The sequence below is a fragment of the Camelus dromedarius genome, chromosome 8, assembly GCF_036321535.1.
Source record: "Camelus dromedarius isolate mCamDro1 chromosome 8, mCamDro1.pat, whole genome shotgun sequence".
Taxonomy (NCBI): Eukaryota; Metazoa; Chordata; class Mammalia; order Artiodactyla; family Camelidae; genus Camelus; species Camelus dromedarius.
This window is the reverse complement of record NC_087443.1, coordinates 65415836-65443755: the sequence shown is the minus strand read 5'-3', so window position 1 is coordinate 65443755 and position 27920 is coordinate 65415836. Positions and strand designations below refer to the sequence as shown.

Genomic DNA, 27920 nt, shown 5'->3' with positions numbered 1-27920 from the left:
GTTTTTTTAAAGGTAAACCCAGTACTTAGCAATACTTATCAGTCTTTGCTATGCTAATGTGCATTATGAACTTTGAGAAAGAGTGCAGAAAGTAGTTTCCTAAACATATTTGGAAATATCCCTGGGAAGTCTTTTGGAACTAATAATCTACAGAACATACTACTCTGGGGCATGAGGTTTCTAACATGAACATGAAAGTGTATATTAACATTTAAACAAGGTTAACTTTGAGGTTAAACAGGAGCCATATTAGTTTTTCAGGTCTAATCTCCACCTATGATGTCTGAATTCCTTCTCATTTGTTCCAAGTGGTCTTTGGCTAAGTCCATCTACCAGCTCCCCTTAAACAGAATATTGGTTTAGAGTTTATTCTATACCAAAAGTTAACTGCCCACAGTTATTAGGTTTAACCCATCTGCATTTCAGTATCTCTCTTGTTCACAGATTAAGGGGAAGCAAGTTATGATCTTCGGAACTCAGAACAGAAATGAAAAACAAATGAATACAATACAATGAACTTACTGTCCCTATTTATTATTTACAAAAATGCATGAAGTATTTGCACTACATATACTACAATGTTTACAGTATATACATTTCAATATAGCACATGAGAATTTTTTAATTAAAAGTTAATTTATTTTTAAAGTAACTATACTTCAAGGACACTGCTCCTGCTATAAAATTCCATTCTCCAGAAATGGGCTCAGCTGATTAGCACAACTGATTTGCCAGCTGGATGGATCCCAAGTAAATTTCAAACTGGCATTTCGCAAAATATCCCCGTATCCAGGATTTTATATGCAGTACAAATTAAAGATGAATTTCAGGACTGCCCTGAGAACCAAATAATTGTATGGTAACATGGATATATTCAACTTATCCTCTTTATACTAAATTTGAAAGATGAACAGTTTAAATAATTCTTCAAATTCTGTGCTTGAATTTTGTTTACATTCATTCTGTGTTAGTCTGTTGGTGTCTAACACTGGATTAATAAAGACTACCACCTGGTAGTTATGGCAACCCTTTACTAACTTGGTCGGAAGTTAAAGACCATGAGCCTCAAAGAAATGCAAACCAGGTTTATTACTATGACTATATCAAAACATTTTTTAAAATAGCCATTGAATAAGGGCTTTTCACTTAAAGAGAAACACCATGTGTGCTTGCACATTCACACCATTATATAATCGACCTACAAAAGTCAAGCTATAAAAGGGGTTAAAGAGATGAATGATTGAATTAAATAAGCAATTAGGTCCACATTCCCTTCGCCCACAAGGCTGCCACTGTCCCTTTTATAAAGCCTAGGGATGAGAGCCAAATTAGTCCCTACTTGCTGGCCATTTAACTCTATCTTCCCTTAATCATGCTTGGGTACACGTCTTTTCCTCTCAATGAAGTTACAGGTAAGCAACACTTCAGATGAAGAATAAATAAAACTAATAATATGAATAGAACGTGTAAGCATACCCAAAGTGTTTTCAAACTCACCAGAATCTTATTAAATCATAAAGGAAAGCCAGAAAGGTAGAAAGACAATGACTAACTCAGATTCTATAATTTCCTAGGGTTACACAGTTAGGGTAGTGATAGAGCTGGGAAAATTAATCCATACCACCTGTTAGAAATTTTATTTTCTTTCTAGTCTATCACAGTTTCTTTCCTGAAATAAAGAGTATTTTACAGCATATATAACTTTGAGTATTATAAATAAAATATGTGTGTATATGTATAAAAGGCTTTGCATTTTGAACTTGCCCAAACCTCCCTGTGGCCCACGTCATCTAGTTTCACTCCTTCAACCTCGTCGATCTTCCTTTTCTCCCCTTTTTTTTTCCCTCAGTCACTACCACTTGCTTGAGCCTAAGTGACAGCAGCAGAGTAAATGCAGCATCCAGCCTTCCAGAATCCCATGAATTATGACATCTATTCTAATTTATAGACAATCATGCCAACACATGGGCTGTTTCCCCTGCTCATTCTTAATGCAACAATGTCAAGGACACAGCCATTAAGAGATGATCTAGGATTATACAAGACTTATCCAGCTCAATACGCTTATTCTATCCCATTATTTTACTTCAACCTCCTTTGTCTATAAAAAGCCCTTTCCTTACATGGCCAGTCTCTTAAGTCTAAGATTTGATATTCCTGGCATTCAGAGAACTTCTCTTCTTCTATCTCTTCCTGAAGGCAACTGAAACATTGTTGACTGATTGTCCAGGTGGAAGACATGCTCTTTCACAGGCTTTTAGATCATCTACCCTGCTCAACAGGCTGTCAGTAAGCTTTAGTCTCTCCATTAATGTCAGGGCCACTCACTAGGTTCTAGTTAGGGGAGGAGGTGACCTGGAGTGAGGGACACTGAAGTCATTCACCAAGACAAAGGAAATCAATTCAAGATCAGACAACACTTGGCAAAGGACTTCTTTATATACAAGCACTCTGTTTCAGACTAAAGTACACACATAGTTAATGGAAAACCACAGTAAGCAGAATGTAATACAGCAGAAAGAAAAATGGCTCTGGAATTAGACAGATTTGGGATGGAATCCTGATTCTGCCACTTACTGGGTGACCCAGGGCAAAGTCACAATGTATCTGAATCTCTTTTCTCATTTATAATATCAATCCTGAAGAACTGATGTGAGGATTCAAGATTTTATCTAAAGTATCTAGCACAGTATCTGGTACATGGCAAGTGCCCAATAAATAGTAGCCATAATTTTATTTTTTTAATCACCTGTCTTCAAGAAGAAGCTGGTCAGGAGTTAGTAACCATTAGAGGTGGTGGGCAGAGTAACTTTAAAAAAAAAAAACAACTCATAAATTTGGAGAGTTAGAGAAGGAGAGACAATGGCTGCTTGTAGGCAATAGCTCTCAAAACAGCACTGTAATACAAAGTGGCCCAGCCAAATCAGCTGGAACAGCTGTAGCTAAGGCATCCTGAGGGAGCATTTCCCTGAACCTCTGCAAGGTCCCAACAGTAAGAACACAACATAAACTCTCTTGTCTTTATAAAAGCATTGTCCTATAGAAATGTAATGAGAACCACAATTGCTTTAAAATTTTCTAGTAGTCACATTAAAAACATAAAAAGAAACAGGTGAAATTAATTTTAGTAATGTATTTTATTTAACCCAATATATCAAAATACCATGATTTCAACAAGCAATAAATATTAGAAATTGAGTTATTTTACAGTCTTTTTCTAGTACTAAGTCTCAGAAACCTAGTGTGTATTTTGCACTTAGCAGCACATCTCAATTACGGCTAGTACATTTCAAGTGGTCAGTAGCTATATGCAGCTAGTGGCTGCCATATTGGACAGTGGGGCTCTACAATCCTGACACCAAGCCTGTGCCCAGTCCAAAGAATCTACCCTAATACTTGTTACTCCACTATCTCACTAAGGACATTGAAAGCCTAGTTATTAAAAGATCTCACCTTTAAAATTAAACATCTCTGGAAAGCAGTGAACTAATCAGCTAACATTTCAGCAGGAATTATCTGAGACCTATTAAGTCAAGAGGAAGAAAGCAAAAAAGGGGTGCTGAAAAGGAACTCTCAAGGAAACCAAGGACATATTTTGTCTAGTTCCATGATCCATGCCACTTAAAATCATCTCACAAATCTTCTTTAGCCCTAGCCCTAGGTTACTATTATTATATCAAAAGCTCACACAACCAGCTATGACAAATATATACTCAAGGATGTAACCAGTGACACCTGCTGAGAACTGTAAGAAATTGGCAGAGGAATGCCAATCACATCAACATCGTTTCTTGATTGTCCATTAGCAGAGTGTATTCGAATCAGGTCAGCACCTTTCAAATTCCACAAACCTTAAAGAACTTTTTGTAAGGGGTCACTAGAATAATGTAAAAGTCTGGATAATATGAAAAGCTGATAACTTTAAGAATCCTTTCTCTCTGAGGTGCCAGTGATAACCCATGAATTTGGACAATTATGCCTTTAGTTATGTTGTTTGTTGAAGTTGAACTGTAACTGTAAACAAGTTTCAATCAGGAAAAAAGTCTGTGTCATATGGTTTGCTTTTCTGCAATTCAAAAAGTACTTTCAAAGTATGTAATGTAAAGTGCAACCAGATGCTACTGGCAAAGAACTCAATCTTCAAATGTGACCGATTTCCAAGAACATTATCACAGATGTGGCCTACACACTGGGTGCTTATAAGCTTTGAAAAGTTCATATCTAATCTAATCATCTATTCAGAACACTCCATGCTTTCCTGCATTTCAATGATGTTTCAAATTTACAAATAAAGTAAATTTCTCAAAATGCATAGCAAATCAGAAATATATGTATGATTGAAAACTCCCTCCTTCTAAATAGATTCAGAACACGCTATACAGCTAATGTCACAGAAAAGTCCTCGTTCATCTAAAAATACAAATTGATGTTAATGCCTGAGCAAGAACAATAGGTCACTTGCATTGTAAAGCTTAGTCACCAAGTGACAGTTTTTCTTCCATTTAGAAAACTTTTCCTTTAGTTCCAACTACCACACAAGTTTACAGTCAGGATGCTATTACTCTGAAAACCAGTCTTCTGAAGTAGATGCAAAACATACTTAAATTCCAAATTGCAATAACCCCTGTGATAAAACTTTTAAAGAAATGGAAGATGATGCACTTGTATTATATCTAGAAAAAGATAAAGAGGTAGCTTTAATAATTGAGGTTTTTCTCTTACATAATTGAAACAAATTTAGAAACATCTACAGATGCTATTTCACTGATTATTAAAATAAGTATACTGAAATAAAATGGCAAAATTCATTTCTTACTACTTCAACAATGTAGAGTATGAACTATTTCACATCATTGCCAAGGGAACCTTTCAGATAGTGGTCCTGAATTAAAATCTCAATTAACCACAATGCTTAGGGACTAGTTTGCTCTGGACAAACACTGAATCCTAGTCAGTTTAGTAAATGAGATGAGTTTCTTTAATATATTACAACATTCATTTTAGGCATGCCTCCATCCTCTTCCTCTTATAAGCAGGGATTTGGGAGAGGGGGATGTACGTAAGCAACAATCATTTACTCAATACAAATTTACTGAGCACCTCATAGGTACCAGATACACAGAAAGTACTTCACATGTCATCTTATTTAACCTTCATAGCAACTCAAGAGATAGATATTTTTATCCTAATTCTAATATATGAATAAAGTATCAAGGCTCAGAGAAGGGAAGCAACTTGCTCAAAGCCAGCAGGATTCCAAGTCAGACATGTTCAATGGTAAATCCTGTCCTATTGGTATTACCCAGTGCTGACTACTCTTCCTTTTCTACCCCAGCTCTCTTCACGTAAGCACAACCAACTGAACCTGCTGCCCTCTAAAGTTCTTTCAATAATACTTGCATTTCTTCAGCAGTTCGGTTTTTGTTATCACATTGTAAAGGCAAAAAATGGTCAAAACAAACATGATTGAGAATTTTTTTTTCTCTATGGAGTCTTTCATTTTTCAATCAATTATAGAAGAGCATACTTAGAGATGCCAAGACTTTAGACTCCCCAAATAAACTTCTAGTGGAAGAATCCTCAACACTGACATGGGACAAAACAGAAGGATTGTCTAGGGCTGTGTCATCCAGCTTGGTAGCCACCAGCTGCACGTGACCATCAAGCACTTGAAATGTGGCTAGTCGGAACTGAGATGTGCTATAATTAAAATATACAAAGGATTTCAGAAACTTGGTATATAAAAAAGAGCAAACTATTTCATTAATTTTTCACTAAATCAATATTTCAATGAATCAATACTTCATTAATATTGATTACATGTTGAAAGATATTTCTAAATTGTGTTAAATAAAAAAATACAAAGAAACATGTGTGAATTTTAACATGGCTACTAGAAAATTTTAAACTACATTTGTATTTTGGGAGAGGGGACAGTAGTAGCCCAGGGCCTTCCTACGAGACTTCAGATCAAACTATACAGGTAGTCTGTACAAAAGCCATCCCTGAACAGAAGGCCTAGGTTCCTTTGATGAAACCTCTTAAAATAAAATGTAGTGGGCTATAAAAAAAAAAACACACTTTGGGGAAACCCAAGTAATTAATTATTCTGATCAGAAATGGTACAGAAATGTTAATTCTTACAATAATAAGCAAAACAAATGCAGCCTTCTCACTCATGCTCCCCAAAATCTAAAAAGTCATCATTTCAGCTTCTGGTTTCCTATATATTCATGAACATATTTATCTTTACTGTTTAAGACTTGTGCAAAATATTAGGGTCTTCATTCTGAATGTTGATTCTAAGTACAGTAGACCACTGAAGATAGGGGAGTCAAAGTGTGCCAACTTCAGCACCCACCCCAGAAGTCACTGTTTCCAATACATCCCTGAAACCCCTTTGTATGCTTAATCATTTGGTACTCTCCCATTAAAGGACCCCTAACATTTTAGGCAATTGAAGTTTCTCTTTAAAAGACATTTCATTCTCTATGGACCAAAAATCTCAGGAAAAAGCACCAATAGAAGCTTAAAAAAATTAGTAAGCTAAAAGAAATACTACATGGTTTTCATAAAAATGGACGTAGGTTTTAAATACAAATAACTGTCACCATGAAACAACTAGCACCCGAATAGTTTAAATCAACTTAATAAAACACTGAAGTTCTCTAGTAAGTACTTTGACCTTGTACCTATTCCTATTAAAACTGATCATACTCGTAATAAAGTCAAAACCAATTATACTTTACTTAGACCCCAACTATAACAATGAATCTTTTTAGTTCCTCAGAATGGTGTATTATAGAAGGCCATAGACATATTTTGAAAAGACCAGGGTATCTTGCAACTGCCTACTAAAACTGTTGTCAGGAAACCAAATGCTATCGCAAACACAAAAAAATCTGATAGATTCCATCCAAAGTCCGTGGTATAATGCAACACAGACAAAATGTATTCTTGATGGCTAAAAATCTTATTTGATAAATTAGTTTAACCACAAAATTTGATTAAAACATTAACATTTCTAATATGACTGATTTCTTCCTTCACTGTGCTTCATGTATTGGCCATTTAGTAAAAATAATGGAAAATTGGGGCCATAAATTCTATAATGTATTTTACTCAAACAAATGACCTAAAACTTTTCCTTCTCATTGGAAAACTGTTTCTCATTTAAATATGTTCTTTTCCAAAAGAAAAAAAGTCAAGGCAGCCAAATACATCCAGTTTGAGTCTTCAGTATAATGTTCCTAAACATGTCAGAAACATTTACCATGTACATGACTTGCTTCATTGGTGAGCATGCTTAAACTGGAGCAATTTATAGAAGATCAGAAAAGCTTTTTTAAGATAGCAAGAAAGTTCACAACACATTCCAGAATTTAAGGAAAAAATCTTATTTACAAAAAACACTCCCTAATTTAATGAAAGATTAAAACAAAGTTACCATTTCTTGAAAAACAGATTCAAATCCCTAGGAAACTGAGGTCTCTCATCCTGTCTAAACCTTGCTTCAGGGAAGGTCTAGTGAACTCCCTCACCCCAGAATTGCATGAATGGGGTGTTGTGATGGCTGGTAATGTGATAAAGTAGAAAAAGCACTGGACCAAGAGTCGGGAATCACAGCTGTGAGTCTAGACTAGCCACAAGTGACATGTTACCTTGAGCATGTCTTTTCACTCAATCAAACCAGGTCCTTCATCCATAAAAATGAAGTGAGGGTTTCCAAAATTGTATGAGTCTAGATTTCATCCTCCTTTTTACTCTCCCAAACTTTGCCTCTTCAAATGTTAATGGTTATAGAGAATTTCCACTTCTACTCATAGCAGAAAGCCTGAACGATTCAACAAAGGCAGAATTTTAGCATCTAATGGGATTTTCAAACCTGTGGAGCCCCTACTTCTAATACTGGGGAAACTTCCTTTTTATTGGGTCATGGAGGCAGAGGTTGGCTAGCACCAGTTTGCTGATTCCTGCTTCTCCCATAAATATTAACCTCTCTCTCTCATCTACCAACGTAGAATCAGCACAGATGAGGGCTGAGGTCCCTTCTAGTTATGAAGCTATGATTCTTCACTTGGAAATGTGTCAAAGGACATAGGTTCTGTGCCTCTTGTCAAAAGTCTAGGGTCTTAAATGTCAGTTATAATCTTTGCTGCATGATACAGACCTGTATAGAGAGTTTCAAATTATAATCATGATTAAGTATAGGAATAATAGATTTTGTATCACCCAAAACCTTGCTCTTAAAACAATTTTTTTTGATCCAGAAATATATAAGGGGGGAATGGGAAGTTATTGTCTAATGGGTACAGAATTTTAGTGTTACAAGATAAAGAGTTCTGGAAATGGATGCTGGTGATGGGTATACAACATTATGAATGTATTTAATACTACTGAACTATACACTTAAAAATAGATGAAATGGTAGATTACATGTGTATTTTACCACAATAAAAATTACTGGAAGACAGCAGACTGCAAGATGGCATCAGTGGTACCAGTGAAAAGGAAACTCAAGGATGTTAAAACAGGGGAGCTGCCAAGCTAGATACTGATGTAGAATTATGCCCCTAAAGGCATTGCTGGAGTGTTTCAGAGAGGTTATTGCTGGTATGATGGCAAGTATGTCATTGTGAAGAAAGGAAGCACGGCTGGGGTTTGTATGGTGCTGGTCACTTACGTGCTTTTCAAATACTGCCTTTCTTAGAAGGAACTCAAACATGAGCAGCTATGCAAGTATCACTGAAGAGGGTCTGGAGCAGAGGATGCACTCTGCTTTCCTGACCATGATCTTTGCCTGACACCCTTCCTTGAAGGACCTGATCACTGCTGAATAGTTTCATACACTAATTGAGAACAACACCCAATAAAAGATAACTGGTAAAAATTTTTGAAATATATTGGAAAATTTTTAAAAAGGACCTCCCCTTCCACACACACAGACACAAAATATGAAACTATTACTTAACAGTACCTGCTTAGGAATAGCATTCTATTAAATATCATCCAAAGAAGAAAATAAAGTCTAGTAACAAACTTTAGAGTCAGGTAATCCCAAGGCTTGGAAGAAAATCTTATGACTTGGTAAGTAGCCAAAAGGAGAGTCAACAAAATAATGCCAAGTACTAAAAAATTAAAAGTAAAGCTTTAGAAGGGGTCTAGCCCAGCTAGCTGGCTTAACAGGGTAGATGCACAAAGATGGGAAAGCCTGACCATTCTTTGCCCTTCCTACTAGAGGATGTTTTTCCCTGGGAGCACTTCTCAGCTGGAATTTGCTTTGTTAGCATGTATGATTTCATAAAAGTTATTTGTCATTACCTAGGGAACAATATGAGTGAAAGATAATTACAATTACCACCTCCCACTTTCAATATCTCTGCCTTAAGTGGAGGGGAAGCTAGGAAAGCACACTCTAACAAAAAGAGACAATGAATCTAGAAATCACCTAGGAGGAGGAACAGTGCTGGCTATTTCCCCAGGTTGTTTTGAGCCTAAAGCTGTATTTCTTATGCAGCAATTCATCCACCAGGTATAGGCAGGCAAAGCCTTGATTCAGGAACTTAAAAATAAACAATGGAAAATTATCTCTGGAATAATATACAAGAAAGAAAGAGAATGGAGTAGTTTAGGGGTGGGGTGAAGACTTATTTTTCACTGTATACTCTTTTATGTCTTTTGGATTTTGTTCCACGTCCTGTTATTTCATACACAAAATTTAATTTCAAATATTTAAAAATGAAATTGATTTTGTAAAAATGTGACTCAATAAGTTTACCTTAGAAATCAAGTTAATAAAATCATTCTTCCTTTTAAAAACTCAGTAAGGGTGCTCTCATATTTCTGATTTTTAAACTTTTCATTATATTGTATATTCATAAAATATTTTTAATTTTATTGAGTTGCTTTTGAATAAGTCATTTTAAACATTTTTTAATACTTAGAAGTTTTAAGCATGAAAGCAAGTTTTACACTGCAACACTTTAAAAGTCAGTTCTGTCAAGTCTGGTATTTTCTTTCGCCCATTTATAAAATCATTATTTCCTAATATAACACCCTCTTTGTACATGTTTTATTAAAGGGAGCTACAAACAAATAAACAAAAATGGTCAATCATGCCTATAAATAAGCTATGAGAAACATCAGAGGAGCCAAATCTTATATTAGTTTTTTCATTAAGTAAATGTGCAAAAACATCTTACTGGATTGGATTCTCCATTAAATTTACATAGAAAAAACAAATGATTTTGCATGTGCTTCTTTTGACATTTCTAATTGTTTCTTACAGGTGCTTACCATTTGTTTACTTTAGAAGTTACAAGATAAACCACTAAATGTTATTAAGGGGAAACTTCAAGATGGAACAATGACTTCCTGTAATGACACTACACAATACTTGATACTGCAGTGCCCAGTATCTTCAGTTCTTTCTTATTATTCCACTACACAAAAGTTTAAAATGAAACACAAAAAACGCAGCATAGGGAGGCAGTTTCATTTGGAAACAAAAGACTATTCTTGTGCCAAATGATGACTATTCAACATTTCCAAATGTACAAATAAAAACAAATTTAAAGCCTTGAAAACTGAGAAACAGTTGACAAGCAGTAAAAATTAAAGAAAACTAAGAAATACACATTTCTAAAGTCTTTTATGTACAGTATGGAAAAGACTTGCTGAATCCACTTAATTTCTAGTATTACAGGTATATCTTCTGTCATAAATCAAAGTATTGGAAATAAAGTAAAACATTAAATTTCTACCCATGGTAATCAAATGCTCCCTCAACCTCTGCATTGTTCTGCAAGTTGTATGGATTTCTGTCTCCAAAATGTTCCATTCTTTCCTTTCTAATCTCAAAGCCATTGCCTTAGTTCATTTGCTTATCTCTAAATGCCTAACTTGTCTTTGCCGAGACCCTCTATCACAACACTCTTCACAACACTAATCTCAGACATCTGATTCTGCCTCTCATCAGCTAAAATAAGTGCCACAGAATAAAACCTAAATTTCTTAAAATAGCACCCAAGGCCTTCATGATCTGGTGCTCTCAACCTTACCTTTCCTGTTTTCTCTCCCACCACACTCATCCCACAGATCCACATGCCTTTGCATAGTCTGTTATCTTGGTCAGTAATTTACTCCTCTCTTCAATATTTGAGAGATTCTCTAAAGCTCAAGTTAAATGCCATCTTCCTCCATGAACTATTTCTCCCCAGTGGGATAAACATTTCCCTTCTCTGTACCCACCTGCTCTTCCTTTAAATTGTTGCTACAGCATTGCTCTCAGGTTGGTGCTTGAGTCAGTTATATAAGTGTCTATCTTCCCCACTACAGTTCTTGTCTGGTTCACATATGTCTCCCTTAAAATGCTGAAAACATATCAAGCCATTCAAATAATATGGATCTCTATTCTCTAGAAGTTTTTATTCTAATAAAGGAATATATGAATATATGTATATTCATAATAAAATCAGAGGGTGAATTTTATGATATATGAATTATATCTTAATAAAAAATAACATTAGGGTAAGTGGTACCTGAAAGTTAAAGATAATCCTTTCATGTACTTCTTCAACAACCAACTCTTTGATGGTAATAATGTTTTTAAGAAGGCAAACATCATCTTGGGTTGGCTTAAAAAATTATTGGGAACTGAGTTCTCCATTTTTTAAATCATAGGTATGGAGAAAAAAATTAAGCCATCATTATCGACTTAAGATCTAATAAACTTTCAAAAAGCAAAAAAAAAAAAAATGCTATGGTAAAGAAACACAATAATGACTGAAAAAAAAAAAAGATCTAATAAACTTGTTTATAAACTGGTTCCTGCTCTCTGAAACCCACAGAAATGATAATCATAGAGCTTTCTTTTGCTTATCTAGGTCATCTCCATGAAATTGGGTATTTAAAAAAAATTAAGACTCACTCATGACTTGCCAAGTATTGGATCACAAACTGCTTCCAATTTCTACCTGAATGATCTAAGTATCTTAATTCTGTCTCTTTAAGCAAAGCAAGCTAAACCAAGTCTAATGTGATTTTGCTTCATCAACTTTCTACTGGAAAAAACAGTTCGATTTTCAAAATAAGATCTACAGATGTTGTTTCAGTTGTTCTTGCATACATATGGGTGTGCACACTTTTTTAACTGGTATCTTTCTTTGAAAATTGAGATACAATTCACACACCTTAAAATTCACTCTACACTTCACTGTACACTGTACACTCTACACTTCACAATGTTGTGCAACCAACACTATCCAGTTATAGAACTTTTTCATCACCCCAAGGGAAACCCAGTATCCATTAAGCAGACACTGACTATTTTCCCTAACCACTGCCCCTAGCAACCACTAAACAATGTTTTTAGTCACTATGGGTAAAACTATTCAATATGTGGTCTTTTGTGTCTCGCTTCTGTCACTTAGCATGTTTTCAAGGTTCATCCATGTTGTAGAATGTATTTCATTCCTTTCTATGACTGAATAATATTCCACTGCATGAATATATGACATTTACTTATCTATTAATCAGTTGATAGACAGGTTTTTTCTATTTTTTGGCTATTATGAATAATGCTGCCATGAACATTAGTGTTCAGGTTTTTGTGTGAACATATGTTTTCACTTCTCTTGAGTATATAACATAGGAATAGAATTGCTGGGTCATTATGGTAATTATATGTTACTATTTTTAACCATTAAACCGTATTAACTTTTGGAAGAATTGCCAAACTGTTCATTTACATTCACACACACGTTTTAAAGGGCAATAACACTATTTTTATTTTCACATTTTGATTAAAAGTAAGTTGTTCTATCTCTAGAGGAAAAGATTTCTTTGGGGGCTAAGTGTCCTTACAAGTTAAAATAAATTCAAAGTTTTACAAGATAGACGAAACCCCTTCAAAGCATAAAGATGTATAGCAATACATCAAGCCCTTACTACAGCAAAATTTATTCCAGTCATCAAAGGGATCAAATATGCAAAAATTTTTAAATGAAATGCCAGGAGACACAGATCCAAGAAGCATTTGAATTGTGTTTCACCAAAAAATCCTTCTAAAACATGTCAGATCATGTCCCACCTCTGTTAACAGAGTCATCCAGTGGCTTCCCAGCACCCACCCCTCACTCTGTTTCATCCATGCCAGATACTCTTGGGCCTCAGGGTCTTTGCTTGCTGTTCCCTCTGCCTGCGATGATCTTCCCTTTAATACCACAGTTGTCCATTGGTATCTGAGGAGGACTGGTTCCAGGCCTAGATGATACCAAAATCTGAGGATGCTCAATCTCTTATATAAAATGGCCCAATATTTACATATAACCTATGACCATCCTCCCACATACACATCTCTAGGTCACTTACAATACCTAATCCAATGTAAATGCAATGTATATAGTTGTAAATACACTGTAAATGCTACGTAAATAAGTTCTGGTGCACAGCAAATTCAAGGTTTAATTTTTGGAACTTTCTGGAATTTTTTTTCCAAGTATTTTTGACCCATGGTTGATTGAATCCACAGATGCAGAACCCACTGAAACAGAGCGCAGGCTATACATGTTCCCTTACCTTCTTCTAGTCTTTGCAATTCATGTCACCTTCTCAATGAGGACTTCGCCTGGCTACTCCATTTAAACTTGCCATTGCCCCCAACACTCCCTTTATCTTCTTTCCTTGCTTTATACGTCTCCACAATATTTATATCAACACAATATATGCTTTTCTCGTTTATTTCTCTTTGCCTCTAACAATATAAACTCCAGTGGGGTAAGAGAGTTTGTCTGTCTTGCTTACTGCTGAATTCTCAGCAATCAGAACAAGGCCTGGCACACAGTAAGTGCTCAATAAATATCTGTTGAATGAATAAATGAACATGTGAAAGGAAGCATACAGCTACTCAGAAGAGCTAAAAAGAGGTCAGAGGAATATCCATGAGGAACCAAAATACTAACATAATATTATGATGGGAATGGAAAGTACCATTTCTAAAAAAAAAAAATGCTACAATATTTCTATAGTTTGCTTTAAGAAAAACTGCTATCCTTGCTCATTTCATTGTTTTTGAAAAGGATCCGTCAATTGTCCATTGCCAAGGGCCCTTAGCTTTTGAAAAACTGAAGGAAAAAAAAAACAAAAAAAACCCAACCTCTGGGAGTTGACAAGTTCCTGGAATGATGATGTTCCTTTTCTTAATTGCCAGATATACACAAAGCTAAGGACCTTCTCGGTCCTGGCCGTCTATAAGACCCATTCCCAGGACTGTCATACAGTACAATCATAGGTTTCTTGGCCACCTTCCAACTAAAACCACTAACTGGTAAATTAACCTTCCTTGGAAGTAATCACAGAATCTTCAAACTGAAATGGATCTTAAAATAATCTCAACTGCTCATATATGTCAGATACTTTAAAAATTATAGTAAAAAAGAAAGGGACTTGCCTAAATATGTTAAATAGTTACACTAAATATTTCAAATAGTAAATGATAAACATTATCAAATCTAAGAGAATTTGCACATTTGGAACAAATTCTCTAAAATCCAAAACCAGGTTGTTTATAAAAATTAAGAAATGATTATGTCTCATAATACCAACACCCCTTCTATCTATCCACACACTAGATTTTAAAATTATACAGACCCATCAACAAAACAATACTCTAGCATTCCACAAAGTAAAGGATGGACAAATTCAGATTTTAAAAATATGTACACCTCTTCCACAAAGGAGGCTTTACTTGTCCAATGTGGGAATGATGAGGATTTCTAAAGTCTTTTTGAAAGTACCAACCTTCCTAAGCATAACTGGCTTCAAAAACAGCAGTATAAGGTTATTTCTACAAACCAGTCATTTTCATGTGGGGTTCAGAGGGAGTATTTATTAAAATGTACATGACTTTCACCACCCCTATCACCACCCTCTCCCCCTACCCCTGCAATATTCTAACACATCTCCTAGGGAAGTGTGTCCTTGGCACTGCTACTGATAAAGAGTATGTTGTGCCTTACAGTGGGATGAGACTGTGAACCACTATTATAAACTATCTCCTGTAGTGCTATGGAAAAAGGGCTATTATTTCCTGGACAGTTATTTCTCACCAAAACCCTTTCCATGGTCTGCATCTAGTGAAATCCTACTGTGCCTTTCCAGGACCACCCTTGTTCCTCTTTCCTGAGGACCTTTTTCTGACCATTCCATCTATGGTGCTCTTTTCTCGAACAGATGACCTATGGCATTTGTTATCTGTACCTGTCATTTAGCACTCTTCAGACACTGGCAAGTAACATCTTTTGTACAGTTGTCTTAGTTGTTGCTGACTTTTTAAATGTCTGACAGCAAAGTGTCAGGATCCCAAAGAGTTACATAGTTGATATTCCTATGGGGATTTTTCTGGAATGTAAAGCGTAATGCTCTTACCTATTAACGGAAAAGAGTCAGAAGTCCTAAAAGAATGATTGGGTTTTAGAATACACAGCACAATCATCACTGTAATGTAATTTTAGAAGCTTCGGTTATACCAAAATAATGATTCCCAACCTTTTAAAGTAATAAAGATGACTTTTAAGGTCAAAATATGTTTTAAAAAACCAAACACATACTTAAATATTAGTCAGGTGTTTATCTCTTAATTGAAAATATATGCATTCAAAAGTAGAAGTACGTACGTGTGAGGTACAGTACTCATTTGGTCTACCAGAGCACACTTGCTGTGCACACAAGTTAAGGTTCCCCCAGGACCTCAGACTGGCACATGGTTGAATTTTACTGTGCTGTGAACATGGAACATTACTGCCACATCAAAAAGTACTACCACCTTTAAGTATTTAGGAGCAAGGATAATATAGAAAGACTAACAAATCCCCATCTACCCCCAACCCTGGCCTAAAAAAAAAAGAAACCGGCATAAAATCCTTCAGTAACTCAACCCTTCCTCTCAAGAAGTAGCGTATTTTAAGCAATGTGAAACAATTCACTTCTCTGTTTCAACAATAAACTTATCTTGTGGTTTTTAAGTTAGTGAATAATATAGCAAAAAGAACAAAGAAATGAACATGACAGACAAAGCCAAATAGCAAATATTTGAAAGTCCATCTCATATATGTTTCCTGATTCTAGTGAAATCTCAATCCTATCTACCCATTTCATCACCCTCTTAAAACAAACAAATGAAAACCACCAGTATTTCCTAGCGGACATAGAAATATCATTCTAATTTTGCTTCAAGTTTTTGAACACTCATCAATAAGAAAGAGCTTATAATAAATAGCAGTATAGCATAGTGTTTAAAGGAATTAGCCCTCAGCTCAAGTCTGGGCTCTAACCCTTATTAACTGTATGATCTTGGGCAAGTTACTTAACTTCAGATAATTGATGTAAAGTGCTTAACATGATCCTCGGCACATTTTAAGGGCGGATAAAAGTGGTCACTGATTAATTAAGTAATATATGTAATAGATATTTAACAACAAAGATATGCCTACCAATTTCATCATACCAATTTCAATGCTTCCTTTCAATTCCTTCTTGTCTCTGATGGGTCTATTCCAGGTATCATAAATCTCCACTACAGACCTACAACTGGTTCTACTATCTCCAGTTCTACCCATGGCTAACTGGCTACCATAGCCAGTTTCTGGAATTTATGGGAAATGAAACAAAACACAACACAGGAGGCTATTTGAGCAAGCCAAAACAACAAAATCCACTTTGAAACAGTGAACTCACTCAAGTAGGAGTCACTGCCTTAGAACCTGAGACAAGAAAAAGGCAAGAGAAAAAGAAAAAAAAAAAATCAAAATCCAAGTACTTTTAAAACCCTTACCTCCAGTTAAGAAAATAATTTGATGATTTGAAGGCCAAATTTTAAATAACATCATTGTTTGCAGGAGCCATCAATAACCAAAACTACTAATGAAACATGCTCATTAAAATAATTTTCTTTACCATTTTAACAATGATTTCACCATTGCTAGACTATTTTCCAATATAAAGTCTCAACAACTTCAAGTTTCTCCTTTCCCATGCATTCCAACAAGTGGTGAATTAGTTCTTCATCATGTGTTTAGGCCTCCTGCTGGGAAGCATAATTAAAATCAAGCAAGCAATAATTCCACTTGGTGCTAAGATCCTTTCAAATCCTTCAATGAAGTTGAGTCTGGTTTCTCCAGAAAACAGCTGAAAGTTTTGCAACAAAAACTTGGGGCTGCTCAACTTGATGCTGGCCACTCAGCAGATGGCACTCTTCTCCTTGAGCCTAAATTACACAAGTGCCAAGAAGCATGTTCTGTTACATTCAGGTATGACACAAAGCAGGGAGTCTCTTTTCAAAGAACTTTACTGGTCATCACAATCCCTCCAGAAACCCATTCGTCAAAAGCTGATGGTACAACCAGACACTTTAACAGCCTAGGGAAGTTCAGATTATAAAACATCAAACACAACATAAAATCACCTAACTCAAGTGATTACCAAGTAATCAGCTTCTCAGAGCCTTGTCTATGTTAAGAAGATGCCACAGCTCTTATTCAGGCACAAAATGTTCTTCCCCTGTTACATACATTCTGCTACAGAGGTGACAGCCTTTCAGTGGCTGGTGACCAAATCTTGTCTATTGAGTACTTCATTAGAGTTTTAATGATAGCAATATGTTTAGAGAATTATGATTGTGTAATTACCAACATTCACTAGGACCAATGAAAGCAGTATTACTTTCATATTACTTTTAACATTTTTGGGTTAAAAAATTCATATTCTTATTTTTGATGCCCACTTTAAAAGAATTCAACATTCTAATACAAATTACTGTAATTCAAGTTTTGGGGAAAAAAATGTTTAAAGTAATATGGATTTCTGATTCATTAGTGATATGTATTTTACTTTAATACCTAATGCTCCCAACTATTATATGATAAATAAGGTTTCTCACACTTCTGATTCAGAGATCTTTTTTTTATATAATTTAAAAAGCAGACAGTTGTGGAGCCAGATGGAAGGAAATTCTTTTTTAGTGCAACAGCCAAACTTTTCAGCAATCACAGGGGAATCACCCTAAAAATTCCACCTTTCTCTAGGAGAGATAAAACTCAGTCCTAGCAATAAAAGTCAAGGGAGAAAGGTGAGGTAAAAGGAACATTGTTTTAAAATTTTAAAAAGGGGGAAAAAAAAAGCACTTGGAGTGGGTGTAAGAAGTAAGACCCATATATCAAATTCATTGCCAATTTCTTTCCCTGTCCACAGGCAACTGTGCCACTTAAGTCCATCCATAAACATGACTTGAGCTCTGACCATCACCCTTCCCCAACCACTTCCTTAGATATTAAAAGGCTGACCTTACAGAATCTTTTTCTTACGTACCAATAAGTCAAATGAGATTAGAAGTAACAATGCAGCTAACACTTGCTGGCTCTAATTTCTGAAGGATTAAAAGTAGAGCGTTTCTTAAAGGGTCCCTGGGGAGGCCTCGATCCCAAAATATACTTCTTTAGAAACACCAAATAAGCCTAATTACCTCCTCCATGAGGATACTGAATAAACCAATCTTTTTGCTATGGCATTTAGTCATTCTAGCAGATCAAAAAACGACAGGATGAGGGTATTGTATGGAAAAGGGAAAAGGAAATGCTGTCCTTGCACAGGATGAGCTGAGCCATTGTGGAAGAACTTCACAGAAACACTACTGATGGTGACAAATTAAAGGTATACACTAAGTCCCTAGGATACTGATAAAACTCAGCACTTCTCCAACCTGACTGCTTTCTACATTGTTGGAATTCCAGCTCCCCTAGCAGGCAACCAACAATAGCCGTGGGAGCTGAATTAAACAGGTTCCTGAACCTACACCAGCCTTCTCCTTTCCTCCTCCATTCAAGGTGAGCGCTTCCTTGGTGGGGGATGGGGGAGTGAAAAATTACAAGAATAAATTTAAAGGGGCATGAGAGTTAGAAAAAAGAATAAAGTAACAATTTTACGTATGTTACTTGGAGTTAGGTTTTCAAGTTTCTTGCCTTAATGTCTACTTACCTTAATCCACATTGTGAGCATTAAAAAATTTTAATTGTTTTTTTCATATATACAGCATGTTTTTTGAGAAACTGGATTTAAGAACTTATGTTGTTACTGTCCTTAAGTTTCTAAACAGTGTTTTTACCCCCTGGCCGGCTGGTTGTGGGAAATTTTTCATCTTATATAAGTCATGCATGCATGCAGCAGAAAAAGTGAGCTTCATAACCCAGGGTTCAAACTGTAGCCTTGTTTAAGGAGGGAGCAATCTTAAATGCTAGTTAATGTACTGCTATACACCAATATCCTCAGGCCCAGTTTGAGGCAATTTAAAACAAGAGGTTTCAAAGTTCATCTTATATCAGGGACTCTTACCATTTCCAATTAAGCTTTAACTAAAGCCAACTTTTAAAACAAGTAAATGTAAAGTATATGGTGGTGATACAGATCAGCCTGACATCAGGTAAAAAGCTCATTTAGATCTAAACTCATTATAAAGATACAACTTAGGTCAAAGCCTAAACATCTTTTATAGTAACATTTCAGCTTTGGCATAGGTAAAAACAAGTCTATACTATCTTACTAAGAAGGAAATTTATAGGAACGGTAAGCCTTTTAATAACAAATATGGGTTTCATTCATTTTATATCTTTTGGTGATCATGCGACTACTTTTTGGGTTATGCTAGACAATTCTGAAAGCCACATCCACTCTTTAAAGTAGGAGACTCTTTATTAAATTGTTCCTTCAATGAAGTAAATCATGTTCTAGAAACCTGAAAGAGATTATTAAGACAGCTTTTCAAAGATACTCCAAAAAACAGTTTAAAGAAACCAAAGACTGATTCTCATTATCTATGCTATCATCTAAGACTTTAGGATAAGTTAAACAGTACTTTCTTAACATTCAAGTATGTTTTCAACCGTGCAATTACTTTTAAACTTGATTTTGAGACTTACCCACATATAAGAGATCAACAGTAAAATACACATTAAATAAGCAAACAAAAACCCCACACACCTTTTTTCTCCAACACTTTCAGTTAATTTTCAGTTAAAGTTGTTGTTCCTTGCATACTGCTGGTGTTCAAATATTCATTGCATGAGTGCCAGGTGAATCATTTTTAACTTTACCTGAAAGGAAAAGCATTCCCCAAGTAGTATGATTACACACATGTGTATCCATAACTAGTTATTGCTAGAAGAAAAAAAGTAATTCCTCTATTATATATAAGAGATATACAAGGGATAACAGACTTGTCTTTCAAGCCATAGTCAATGAAAGACTCCTAAACTGTTTGATTTAGGGAGGATTCTTAATAGACACATCCCATTACAGTAAAAAAAATTGAGATTGTCTTGGGTTTTGGCGGAGAGAATTTAGTCATTAGCAGGATCTGAAAGACGTCATAACAATCTCATCTAGAAATACTACAGCATGGACCCCAAGATCAAACGATAAAGCTGTTAACATAGAAGACATGAAATAAAGTATTAGGGCATTCATTCTGAATCTCAATGACATGACACAGTCTATGACTGCTCAATTAATTTCAAATAGGGTATCTATGTTTAAAAGGGAAGAATAGTACTCCTGATGAAACACTTAAAATGTTCTCTATTCAAACTCTACATGTTTAATATATCCTAAGGAGTATGAAACAGCACTGAATATTAATTACAGCAAAAAAATTAGTGGTTATTGAGCGTGAGAAACAGATTAGTAACCTGTGTCTTCAATACAATTTGAGCTTTAATTCAATGTATGCTTGTTTTTAAACATTTTTTCTTAATATGGCCTTTCACTAAATTGTCAACAAAGGACATATTAGCTCTCTACAAGAGTAATTCTGAACATTACTTAAAACAGCTACTAATTTACGTTATAATTAACTTACTTGACCTATCAGCTACACTGGTGAAGCAGCAACAGTTCCTTGAGGAATGTGAGTGACAAAGTATAAGGCACGAGCTACATACAGCTTTTCACTTAAGGCTAATTTTAGGAGGCAACTCAGGTGGAACTTCGAACAAACTTAAAATTCACCTCAGGTTGATATGGTGTTGGTAATCAGCTCAGGCTTACTAATTTAATGCAGAACCAGAATCTCTCCAAGGAGCCTGCTGGACCAGGTGGAGTCCTACATATCTGGCAAGCTTAAAAAACAAAAAAGACCTTAATCTTTAGAAATTAAGAAGATAACATACTATAGCCCAAATTCTAGCACCCTAGCTAAACATGTTATATGAAAAGAGAACCTTCTTCCAAAGTCAAAAGGTGATTCTACTTAATGCAGATTAATTACCACTCTTCAGATTTAAACTTAGTAGTGTTAATACAGGAAGGTGTACCTAAACAAAAGACATATACACACAGTAGTCTTGGAGATACTGTGAAGAACTTTCATTGATTTTTAAGTATTACCAGAAGGGTAACAGCAGCGGGGGCCACTAGTTACATGGGCTCACTCTCAAGCCAGGTTCTAGGTTCAGAACCAGCCTGTGCCACCTAGTAGCTGTACAAAATATTTAACCTCTCTCTGTCTCTGTTTAGTCATTGTGCTGTCATGAAGATTAAGTAAATTAAATCATATAAAACTCTGTGCCTGGCACAGAGGTAGAGCAAATAAATACTGGCTGTTACAAATTTTTGCGGAGCCTTCACCTACTGGGTTGCATGATATATGGCCTTCAAAAAAAAAGTCATTTTATATATTGATGATGATAAACAAAGCACTTACTGAGTACCAGAATATATTCTAAGCACTTTACTTACAACAATTCGTTTAAAGGTCTGATATTCTCATTTCCCAACATTTTACAAACCCAATCTGTCCACAGTTGGGTTTTTATGATTTTATGTGACTTTTTCCTTCAACAGAAATGCTTCTTACACATGATGATGTATATAAGTGCTGCCCAGTACTGCTAACCAACTACTTTGAGATACAAGAGATTTAAGAGCTAACAATCTGCATGGGCTTAAGTGTGACAAAAACACTCAAGACACGATCGATCTCCTTCAGCAGGCCTCACAACCTCAGAAATTGGGCCCCACCCTGTATTTAGGTTTTAGGATTGTGTGTAGGTGAGCAGATGCTATGCCCTCTTAGTCTCAAAAGACATTCTGGTTTCACAAAGACCAAACCACACTTTAAACATCATTGAGCAGTACTCACATTCATCCCAGTGTAATGTTATTGAAAAAGGGGTTAGAAATAACAAAGAGTACATTATTATTTTCTCATTTATTTTCAGAATGTAAAACATTCTGAAAATACAATTCTATCATGCAAAATATTTTCCAGATGTATAATCACCTATGTCATATGTCAAATGTCTCCCAACAAACATTTCCTTATATCATACATGGAACAAGCTGCCACATATTGAATGCCTCATAACCAACTGTTTCAAGAACTCTTAATTACGCTTAACATTCAAAATAGATACACCAATTTTTTTCTTTAAAAACAACTATTATAACATGCCAGCACCTGAAGTCAATTTTAAGACTTTTAAGAGCACAGACTGAATTCTGGAAAGATGGAGAGTTAAATGTAGCAAAAGTGGCTTTTTTTGGGGGGGGGTCTTCCCTCTGCAAAGTTAATCTGCGCAATTTGAGCACAAGAAAATGAGTGAGTTACAGTGCAATTACAATGCAATTGAGATTTAGCTATAAAAACTTTATACACATGTTCCAAAAGTAATTTAACCCTATAAATGAATCGGCCCCACATCTTAATAACACATTTTTTAAAATAGTCAAATATCTTACTTAAAAACGACAAATTATACCGTACTCTTATTATACTCTCTTTAACAGTCTCAGTAGAAGTCTTCTAAAGCCAAAATTAGGATGTACTCAGCATGATGTAGATGCACTCTATTCCAAGGAAAGCAACCATTTCACACCGCTAAATCTAAAATGTCGTATAACTTAACATAAAAGCGCACACACGTTTATGTAGTTGGCACTTACCCCCCAAATCTTATAAACTCCTTCACCAAACATACACATAATCCCCACTCAAAGCCTCCTGGTTGAGTTAAATTCCATTTCTCTCCATACCACTCTAGCAGGTCAGTTGCAACAGCACATGTGCCAAAGAAATTGGTGGTTTTACTCACGCTCCCATTTTAAACGGGCGCCTACTTGCGATTAAAACTCTGCAAGTTTACCTGAGGCCATTCTTGCCATTTTAATAGAGGCCTAGCTTATTCTGTCTCTGTGGTCTTGCCTCAGCTGTAATAGCATACCTCCAAAGAGGCTGGACGTGCCCCCAAGCACCAGCAAAGCCGACCAGCTGCCAACCCTGCTCGTCACCCCGGGCAGGAAGCGCAACCTAACGCGTATACGTTTGTAGGGGTAGGGTGGGTGGGTGTTTGTGTGGGTGTGTGTTGAGGGGGATGGGGACGCAGAATACAAGAGGAACGTTTGGTTGAACGCTTTCGACTTGTAACCAAAGTTTTTTAAATGAGGAAAACAAAACAAACCAATACTCCATCCCTTACCTCCACCTTTTCCATGCGCGGGAACCTCCCACCCTCCTGGAGAGCACCTTCAGAGCTTAAGGTCTCCGGGTCACCGAAGCTTCAGCTAGTTCTTGATTTTTAGAATTCCCCACCGCCCGGGGGAAACCAAAAAACGCCCGAAAGAACTGGGCCCACTCCATGGCGCCCCGAGATCCTCCCCTGCAGGTCCACCCGCCTCCAACCAGCCCAAGGCTCCCATTCCCGCCCCTCGGACGGAGAGGGGGGGGTCACCTGAGGCCGCAGGAGCAGCCAATAGGAAGTCCCCTCCGCCCCACGAGCCTTCGCGTATCCCACCCCCGCGCGACCCCCTGGAAGGGTCCCCGAAGCCCAGCCTGCGCGGGCGCCCGCCGTCCCCACCGCGAGGAGAGACGGAAAGGCGACGCCTTCTCTCCCCTCAGGATTACCTCGCAGGCGCGCAGCCGGCTTTGTGCTTCCCTCCCTCCTTCTCCGCGGCCGCTGGCACTGCAGCGGCCGCGCGATCCTCCGCCGCTGCCTCTTAAACGCCGCACGGCTCCAGAGGGGAGGGCCGAAGGGGAGGGGGCGTGAGGAGGGAGGGACCTGGGCGCCGAGCCCTGTGAAGCAGGAAGCGGCGACACCTGGGTCGCGATGCCTCTAGCTCTAGCTCTGTTTTTAAAATGATAATTTAACCCCCCTTCTTTCCCTCCCGCCCCTCGCCCCAGCGACCGTTACGGGCAGGCGGCTGGCGCTCTGGCGCGACTGGCCGAGCGCCCCCTGAGCGTCCCCTGGCCCCGCCCCCAAGGCTCCGCCTTTAGGTACCCAAGCGCCCCTGGCTCCACCCCCACAGGCCAGCCCCTCGCAGCCCCTGAGCGCCCCTGGTCCCGCCCCTCGGGCCCCCGAGCGTCCCGGCCCCGCCCCTCGGAATCACCGGACGTTCCTGGCCCCGCCTCCTCAAGGCCCCGCCCCTAGTGGTCCCTCGCGCCCCTCCAGAGCTTTGGTCCCGCCCTTTGCGGCCCCCTCCGCGCCCGCGAGCACTAAGTCTCTGAAGCCGCAGCCCCCACGGCCTACTGGCCCGGCCTCTTGGGAGGGCCTGGCGCGGGGAAACCGCTTGGCATCTCTTGCACGTCCTCCTCCAGCTATGCAGCTTCGATCCGCGGCGTCCCCAGAGGGTCGGAGGAGTAAACGACCCTGACGGAAACCAGTCTACAAGAGGAAGGAGGGGCGCGTCGGAAATGTCCCCGCCCTAACCTGAGAGAGTCCCCTCGCCCCGAGGCTGAGCCACGGCTTTCAGAGTCAGCCTCTGCCGCCCACTGGCTGCTGGGTCTTCAGCGGGAGGCCACTGCTAAGGTTCAACCTCTGCTCGCACCCACAGTGAGGGGCCTGGGTATTCTCAGCATAGTTGCCTGTGGGGGCGCCTCCTCCTCCCCACTTCCACAGAGGGGCGCGTTAGGGGCTCTCTCTATCCTGCTCTACTGGCACCCATCGAGGGTCTTCACTTTGGCCCCTGGCCTTAAGACCTTATGAGAGCTGACCTTTTGGCTGTGAAAAGTCGAGGTACCGACAGCCTTCAAAATGAAATCGGGGCCGGGTAAACTTTGCAACACATAATTGCAGGAATGTGGATCCATCCACAGGTGACACTGGGCCGCCCACCCTCGCCACCAAGACATGACCTACTCTAGAAATAGACCTCCCAGTAACGCACACCTTTCTCTGCTACCCAAGACTTGCACATCCCTCCCGCATATATGTCTCGTATAGACATGAACCCACTCCCAAGCACACCCCTCTGAGCGCCATTCTGGTTATTCATGGTCCCTTGGGTCAACCCCACCCTAACACACCAAACAAACTTCACTCTCCACCCTTATCTTCCTTCGTTTCCAAGGCACTGGCGACAGTCCACTTCATTTCCTTCCTCCTCTGCAGACTCTTCTCTTCCCCCTCAAATACTTCACGCCATCCCCCTCACTCTCGTCCCCTCCCTCTTCTTTAAAAATGTGCTAATTAAAATGTAGTTTCCTCTTCCCACATATGAAGTGTGGAAAATGAATCTTGTCTTGGCATAAACTGTGATTCATTTATCCCCGTTTTCTCTCTCCACTGGACTAAAGCTAGAGAAATTTTAGTCTACCACCATCTCCCATATGCTTAAAATCTAACCATGCCTTATGATTTTTAAATACCCCCAAAGGATGGTAGGGAAGGCTTCCTGGCTTTGGGGAGAAAATATTTAGAAAATGCCCGGCCTGTCATTTTATTTGGCATTTTGAAATATCTGCAGTATTTGAAAGAAATATTGGGAGTGGCTGGATGTTTTCTTGCATTTAAAAAGCAAAAAATGAAAAGCTTGGCATGCATCAAGGTTAGCCCTTTTTATGAATAGCCCCCGAAAGTATGTTAAGGGCACATACCAGACAATAGTCTCCACTGTACAGGGCATTTGCCAGTCACAAATCTAGACCCCCTTCAAAGGAAGACAAATTAACATAACCCATTTTAAACTATGTCTGACGAGCAACCCTTTCCATCAACACTCCCTTTGCCACAGTTTCTAGACAAAATGGATAAAAGATTTGCTTACCCACTGAAGATTCAAGGCTTTCAGGTGCCCAGGGTAGTAGGCGTGTGTGTCTTCTAGGTGTGGATTCTGCAGTGCTGCACAGAAACCCACTGCAGCCTCAGACCGGCGGCGGCTGCAGCGGCGGCGGCAGCAGCAGCGGCGGCGGCGGCGGCGGCAACAGCAGCTTTTTCCAATGTTGAGTAGTAAAGTGTGTGACTTTCGTAGAGACTCCACAATTACCATTAGGAGCTTGCTTATAAGAGAGGAGGCGGAATCTCTCTTAAAGGGATGGGTTTTGTTTTTCCTCCCCACTATTGCTTCATAAGAGGCAGAAAGGGTGGAAGCAGGGAGTTTTTTTGGGCTGAGTAAGGCAGTACAGCTGTGGGAGGTCAAGGTTAAAATTAACTGGGTGATCAAGGGACCAATTTAGTGTGAGTCAATGAAATGCTGGAAGCATTAGTTTTAAAGAGCCCTGCTAACTTCCAATACTGGGGTCCATGGCAAAAATAAAGGGGTGTGCCTTGAAACTGACTAGTATTTTGTGTTAATATTTAATTTCCAAGCATTGCGCTAAAATGGTAACTTTATAACGAGAGGTTATTTGTATTTAATACAAGAATGTGAAAAGAATCATAAAACTCATTTATGTGATTGGGAGCAATGGAGTGAAGTCTTACTAACACTTATAAGCGTATCTGGAATTTCAGTGAATATTAATATTAGAAAATATATTATTGTAAATCAACTATACTTCAATAAAAAAGAAAGTATATTATTGACAGGGATCAATGCATACTTATAAAAATCACAATATTATTTATCGAAAAGTAAAAATTTAACATATAAAATAATTTTAGCAAATAATAGCAGGGTACTATACTATTTCAGTGGCAATTCAAAAGTCAGCATAATTAAGGAACTCATAAGTAGATTACTTTAAATGAATGCAGACCTACTATTTAGACTATTTTGTGTTGTGTCCACACATGAGGAACTTGAGAGTCTGCATTATAACTTTAAATTTTATTTTAAATAATATTCCTCAATTTAAGCACTGAACATCTATGATCTTTTTTCTTCATGGGTAAATGATGAGGTGTGGTCCCAAAATATGAATAGAGAAAAATACGGAAAATATTCTGCAACTGATTTTTTTTTCACAGCATTTGTTAGCTACCTGTGTGATCTTGAGCCAGTAAGAGAACTTTTTTGTTCCATAGTTCCCTATTGTGTAAAATGAGGATGTTGGATTGAACATTTCCTTTAGCATTCCAAAATACTATGATTTCATGACATTTATACATTTATATTTTTTGTTATTTATTGCATGTACTTCTCACTCTACATTACTTTTCTTGGAAACCTGGATTAAAGGTATATCTTTATTTTTAATGTATAACCAGCGTTTGTTACTACTACTATTCAGAAATTATTTCTCAAATTAAATATCATTTTTATAAAGTGAATAAACTTAATTTTATCTGACTTATGACTTTGTGCCCAACTATGACCAATTTTCCTGTCTTGCTAAGGATGCCGACTAAAATGCAAAATGTATGTTTAATAGCAACGAGAACATATTTTTAAAACTGGCGCGTTATTGGATAGTAGAGTTGAAACAGAGAGTTTAGAGCTCACCGACTCTAACCCTGTAGTTTCACAAGTAGAAAAAATGGAAACCCAGAGAAGCAAAATGGGGATGCAGGGGAGTTAACTCTGTTCGCACATACACACACACACACACACTCACTCACACCCATGGCAAAAAAACCCACATATATGAACATACACACTGTTTCACATACCTACATTGGGGACTTAGCAAGACCTTTCAGAACCAAAAAAAAGTAGTTTCA

The 27920-nt window shown here is 37.8% G+C and overlaps 1 protein-coding gene and 1 pseudogene across 8 annotated transcripts in view; one reads left to right on the top strand and one right to left on the bottom strand.

Moving 5' to 3' along the window:
- The window catches only part of ADD3 (adducin 3), a 116348-nt gene extending 90077 nt beyond the window's left edge, over positions 1-26271 (bottom strand). For 2 of the 8 annotated variants that reach the window (XM_031461722.2, XM_031461734.2), the window contains exons 1-3: positions 23948-24175; positions 21055-21164; positions 20029-20141 (exon numbers count right to left, since the gene is read on the bottom strand). The gene's annotated coding sequence lies outside the window, so the exon portion shown is untranslated. Of the gene's footprint in view, positions 1-20028; positions 20142-21054; positions 21165-23522; positions 23702-23947; positions 24176-26085 lie in introns of those variants that run through there. The other 6 variants (XM_010983275.3, XM_031461724.2, XM_031461726.2 and 3 more) reach the window with 6 other exon arrangements.
- LOC135321837 (ATP synthase subunit f, mitochondrial-like) lies at positions 8486-8749 on the top strand (annotated as a pseudogene).
- Positions 26272-27920: the final 1649 nt, after the last annotated feature.